Here is a 6803-nt window from a genome sequence, read left to right as displayed (position 1 = left end):
CGAACGCGTGAATTCCCCAATTTTCATTTAAGCTTCTAATGCGGTATATTAGGCACCAATCGGTCATCGTCATCGGTGCGCATATGCACATCGCTCTCGCGTTTAGGAGCGCGTTTTGTACACCGTTCCGTCGGCGGAACGCTTGCCAGTCGGTCCGACAGCCACCGCCGCATCTATTAGTCAATGGCGAATGAATATTTGATAGCGAGAGTTATGGTCCGATCAAATTCCAGCTCCGTGTACACCCGCTGCTTACGGATATTTTATGTACATGACCGGCTGATATATATAGGATGTATCTCTTATTTACGGCCAGATGCGGATCGACGTGCGCGAACGATATTTCCACACTTCGCGAAAATTCCCACTTGTCTGAGTCTACACCGTATTACAGCAGACATCCGGAGAGAAACGATGTATTCTTCACGGGTATATTTATGCGTACGGAATATTCTGCGACCTCTCCGATTTTAATTTCAGCAACAGGTTCCTCAGGAATGAGCTCGAAAATCGACTAGCTCACATAAAATATAAAAAGGCGGAACCTATTTTGCTTTTGGATAATTTCGAGATGAATTAATTGTTGTAATTTGTATATATTAAATATACGGTATCTGTAGACGCCCCAGCTTTTACTGATTGCAGCTTATAAACTATCAGCAGTAGTAATATATGATTAAGATTTAATAGGACGGTTCAAATATGAAACGCTTTGTAAAGGATAAATTATAATATCTCTTCTTCGAACGTTTAATTATTGTTAATAGAATATTATTTAATAGTCTTCAAAGACAACGGCTTCCGCTGTGCGCAAATGAACGCGCAATGAAGGTGCATCGCAGAAATGCACATAGCACATCGATTTATTAGTAATACGGCATAATTCAATTGAATAACATATTTCTATCTTAATGCGTAATATTTATCGCGGAATTATATTTACAAATAATCATAAAAGATATGCCCTCTGATACTCCCTGATATTCGAACTGTGTTTCTGACAAGCGACGAATTAATTGATCAGCACGATAGTCAATCATTTACAGTGTATGAAGCGAAAGCGTTTAAAACTTATAGACTGCCGGGAGTGACGGGAACAATCTCACGGATTAACGCTACGTTGCGTAACAGAAGATACGCTTTAAGTGAGAGATCTCCCGCGCCCGATTGCAACACTCTCCATTGTTATTGCTACATTGTTTCGCTAAAATTAATGGACCGACCGTGCGCCTTCTCTCTACGATTTAACGACCTTATCTACGTCTCGAAAATCTCTAAATGTATTTCGCAAAATCAATTTTGACAAAACTTCTCGTGGAACAGTTTTCGCGAGAGGAATCATTTCATAACGTGTATCGCCTAATAAACAATCTAACGTCGGACAACACTAGAAAGGATTAACGCATGATTTTAACATTTGAGCACACGATTTTTTACTGTGTATTCGATTACATTAAAAGTTTAAGAAGACAATTTAGTGATGAAAGAATTAACGCACGTTAATCGTTTAACGTGCGTTAATCCTTTCATCACTAAATAATTTGTCAAACTAGAAAACATCACTAAAAAATTTGTCAAAAAGTAACACACGCGATAAATGTTATTTCAACTTGAAATTTAGAGTGAACTTTTATTAACATTTTATTTTTACTGTGTAGAGTTAAATAGGACCATTACGATGTAAATCAGACAAGCGAGAGTGCCTTTAGGTTCGAGCAAGATGCTGGTAATAATTGTAATCTAAAATGTGAATTCATATACAGTTTTCTACCTTGTCCTGCGCGCCGGTTTCTTTTCGGACATAACACAGTTTCATTTAGGTGGAATAAAAGTCTTTTTATATCATGTTTTCTTCAATAATAGAATGCATGCACAGTTGAGCCTTTTTAAATTTTGTAAGTGGAAAGTTACACGTCCCAGTGGTCTCAAAAAGATTAAATTGTATTATAAATGCACAAAGCACGCGCGCGCGTATGATATTTAAATGGCATTCACGGAGTACAAGGAGTAATGATTTCTGTCAACGATACAATCGCTGTGTTATCGCTCGCGACGATACGATAAGAGTTAAACGCGTACAAAGCGTAAAGTCGCTACGGCTGACCAGCGTCGGCCGTTACTACTTGAATTGATACGCCGTGTGGCCATTCTTCCCTACACATACCGGCCCTTTTGTTTCTCCTCATCCATTACCTGGGACACTCCGCGAAGAGACGAGGAAAACAGGAGCACGTGTACGTGTATATATGTGTTAATGAATGAAGGTATACCGGTGCACGTGTTTCTTTGAACTGGCGCACACATCGAATTCGCACGTACAGAACGCGTCCGGAATAACACCGGAAATATTTTGCGAAGACATAAAACGCAACTCCGCGATAATTTTTCAGTGGAAAACGCTGAGAGCTGTTACGCCGTTTTAAAAAGAATTGCGAATCGCAATACCGCGGGGAATAAATGAGACAAGTGACCTCTGTGAGAAATTGAACGTATTGTCTCTTAAACTCTCCAGCGCGAAACGGCTTTTGATCCTTTCTCCGTCTTATAATCGTTATCGAGTTGCTCCATATAATTCTATGAAACATTTCGAGATATTATTCTGTAAACACTCGGTATACGTGCCGCCGTATCAGCGGCGCGCTTTGAGCTTAGCTGTTTAGTCATCGCGCGTGACCCGCCTGGCGAACCAGCTTCTAGCTCTCAAAGGGAAAGCCGAACGAGACGAGCGAGATAAGAAAGCGGATTGCGGTACGGGAGGAAAAAAATTCGGGGGAATATACGGCGGGCGGAACCAAGTGAATGTAACCGGGCAATCGCGGACTTTATCGGCTCCCTCTCTCCCAGGTTTGTACACCGTCGCTTTACCGTCGCGCCATTCTTGCAGGTTGACGCTGTCGGTCCTCTCGAATCGCTTCTCTCTCATCGCCTTCCCTGCCTTCTTCTCCCGCGGCCCTGAGACGACGCCTGATTGAACGGCTTTGTCGCGACACACAGAGGCACGTCGTCCCGTTGCGGTAAATACATTTCCCGGCAAGTTGGAGCAGATTTTCGACAAAACGGTTGCGTCAGATAATACGGCATTCGACGTACACGTAACGCGCTCGCTCGATCGCTATCGACAGCCACGTCTGCGGGATGTTCCGGAGAGGTAGCGAATTTCGCGGAAAATTAACTAAATGGCAAAATTTTGCCACGGCGATCGTTCCGGGAGAGAAGAAAACGAGGACCGGCTGATCGGTACAATAGTAGATACGCGATCGTATCTTGCCGCTCTTGTTGAAAAGAATTAAAGAAACCTCTCGCAATTTTATTGGCCATTCCGCAAATCCCTTGTACAATATACAGTAACAGTACAGCGGCGAGTTTACGGCTCCGCTTTGACAAATCGCCCTCGTTCTCGCCGCGGTCGTACGTACGTACGCACGTATACACGTGAAATTGGTAGCGACGACAAATTCCGTCGAGGTATTACGTGCAGCATGAACGTAATATTAAGGCTTAGCGTGTTCTCCAATGGATTCGGCGTATAAACCGGCGCGAGACATTTACGCGGCATTTAACACCCTGTGTTTCTAAACCAGCGTCAGTAAGGCAAGTGCAAGTGGGTCGTGTAAACGTAGTTACAACTGTGCGGCCGGACACGACGAGGTTTAACCCATTACACCACCTTGGAATGACTATCGAGCGTCTTGGGCGAAACTGAGCTAAGTATTTCCACGTAACGCTCGTTAACGTTTGCCGTTAATCGCGCGGTCATCCGGCCACCAACCAGTCCAGTTAAGCGAAACGATAATTTGTAATTATTGCGTAACTCCGTGAACATTTGATTTATAATTATTGATGTTACAAAACGTCAATAATTAATTTATACTTACCGTATTATTACTATGAACATTGGAATTATAATTATCGTATTATTATTGCGCTGTTTCGCCCAACGTTCTGTTTTAAATTGTTATGTAATTAACGCGCGCAGATTATTTAAGTGTTCAGTTACACCGATATTTCGCAACGCCTGCTGTTCGCGAAATGATGGAATATTTAATTGACTCATCGCACGCACAACGAACGGTCCCGCGTACCTTTCCTTGCTCCACTTTCTAACTCGAACAATGCCACCGGACGATTTAGCTTTGAGACACCGAAGCGACTTAACGAGATTCAATCGATATCAGGCGCATGCAGAGAATGGCAAAGTCTTGCGTAATAATATCAAATCCCGTGAAGCGGAAACCGCGGGAGATAGTATCGCACGTATCGAACTCTTCTTTTTTTTCTTCTCCCCCGCGTAAAAATTCAGTTCCATCGAGTCGTAAGCTTCCACGAAATGAGCGATTCGCTGATATTGCCGCAGAATCGCGTGCGACGGAGCGAGTCGTCGTCACACGTGACTCGGATTTACGGATGGCGCTTTTAGCTTGTCTCTCCATTTTTCTGGTCGCGAGTTCGGATTTGCGAGAGGGGAACGGTACGCCCGGTGGCCGCGCCGAGAAGGAGGAGAGAGAGAGAGAGAACGAGACAAAGCGCCGTCGTTCGACGTGAAAGAGAAAAAGAGAGCTTGTTGTAACAGCAGGCACTGACTTTATCGGGCTTTCGAGTTTATATATTTTTCTTTTACAAGGGGTTGCCGCCCCCGCATTTTCACGCTCTCGAACCCGTACCCAACCCTCCTCTTCTCACTCTCGTTCTCTGTCTCTCTCTCTCTTTCTCTCCCTTCCCCGCTGCAACACCGACACTCGCATTCACCGGCAGCCGCCCCATTTCGTGCACTGCGCATTCATTTCAGACCCCACCCCCGCCGAGTCCTCCTCTCTATCGCGCACCCCTATTTCGCACTTAGAAACCTCTCCCGACCACTCTCACCATCGGTTATTTATTTGCGATAGTCCGTACTTTTTATACCGCTAGCCGCTATCGTGTCGGAACCCTTTGTTCCCTGGAGCCACCCCCGCGGAGCGCGATTCCTTCCTCCCTCTCGACGGGAGGTTGAAAAGTGGTGGAGGAGGCATACGAAACGTTGGCCCAGCAGCCGTAACTAAGGTGCATCGCAAAGATAGAAAAATAATGATTTCCGTGGTACTCCGTATTATCGAGAAACACTGTCATCAAGGCTTCATTTGATGCGTTTCTTCCTTTTTTTTATCTATTTTTTTTCCTTTTGTCTCGAACGTTGTACGATGTTCGATAATGCAGCTTCCCAGGCTTGATGGTGGCTTTATCGAACCCGCTCATGAGCTCCGCTCAATTAGCTTCCCCTCGATGCAACGACAAAAGTGTAACGACGCGTGTCCATTGCCGAGCCAGTTCGTGCCTCGATTCTTGCACTTTATTTTTTTCTACCAAGCTCTTCTCTCATTTATCAGAGTACATTTATCTCGAAAAGTGAAACACCGAGGTGTACCTTTATTAGTATTCGATGAAAAGAGATCGACAGGCTCCTCGTGCGGTAAAGTCGAAAGTATAAATGTAACTACGTATAATAACTTAAATGCCTATCATTACACCACAGCGGCCGTACTTGTCTCACGTATCTGAACCGATGTAGGTCTTAAAGAGCCGATTAGCAGGTCCAACTAATTGGGAAAACCACCCCTCCGTTTTCGCAGGGAGAACAGAAACGCTGGACAGTGTGCGCAGACAAGCGCAGGCTCGCTCTCTCGAGCCGGTAACAACAGGAAGATTAATCGCTTTAATTTCCGAGACATGATTAATCATAATTAACAGCTTGCGTTGGTAGCAGCCCCGCAATAGGGAGAGAGAGAGAGAGACAGAGAGAGAGGCGCCGAAAGAGGAAGGGGTTGAGAAGCGAGGAGAAGCGGCATTGCGGGGAAACTGTGACAGATAATATCGAAATACGTGAGATTAAAGATAAGACCGGAATTCGAAGGTAACACAGTGGAGCAAGCAAGAGAGAAGCTGTTGGCCCTATTCGCAATACGTCAGCTGACATTTATCACGAATTCCTATAATTTAATTCATCCACGGAAATTTCGATGACTTAGGGGAGATCAGTGACATTAAGGGGTTAAATACGAGTACAACACTCTAGAGCCCCCCAAAAAAGTCAATTTTCGGTGATTTTTTCAAGAATATAATAAATATAAATGAAAATCTGTTTAATCCTTATTATTCTCTATACATTGAAGTGTAAAAAGAATTTTTTAACAATTTTTCCTCAACAAAATGACGGCGCCAGAGCCATGGAATCAAAGTGCCTCTTTGCGGATATCGCCCCACGGGCGGAAACGAAACTCCCTCACCCTTTGAGCTGGAACAAAAAACCAAAGATTTTTGAAAAATATATAACATTTTCTTTCGAACTATACGTTCGGATTTTGCGTAATACCATTTGTTGTAAAAATGGTGCGCGTTGGAAAAGAGTAGCACTTTTCGTTATAAAAATTTCGCACAAAAGTGCTTATAAAAACAATAATTTTTAACTTATCGCAAAATTCGTAGTTCGAAAGAAAATGTTATATATTTTTCCTAAATCTTTAGTGTTTGTTCCAGCTCAAAGGGTGAGGGAGTTTCGTTTCCGCCCGTGAGGCGACTTCCGCACTTTGGATCCAAAGCCATTTTGTTGAAGAAATATGCATAAAAATGTTTTTATACTTTAATATATAGAGAATAGATAGGAATAAACAGATTTTTATTTACGTTTATTATACTCCTGAAAAAAATCACCGAAAATTGTTTTTTTGGACTCTAGAGTGTTGTAGCTATAAATTAAATTGAAATTAATTTCTCCTTGAACAAAATTTATCCAGTATGGCTTTCTGCAATTTTGCAATCCTCAACACATC

The sequence above is a fragment of the Vollenhovia emeryi genome, unplaced genomic scaffold (genome assembly GCF_000949405.1).
Source record: "Vollenhovia emeryi isolate VEMERY1.0 unplaced genomic scaffold, V.emery_V1.0 DF939226.1, whole genome shotgun sequence".
NCBI lineage: Eukaryota > Metazoa > Arthropoda > Insecta > Hymenoptera > Formicidae > Vollenhovia > Vollenhovia emeryi.
Note: the sequence above shows the minus strand (reverse complement) of the source record.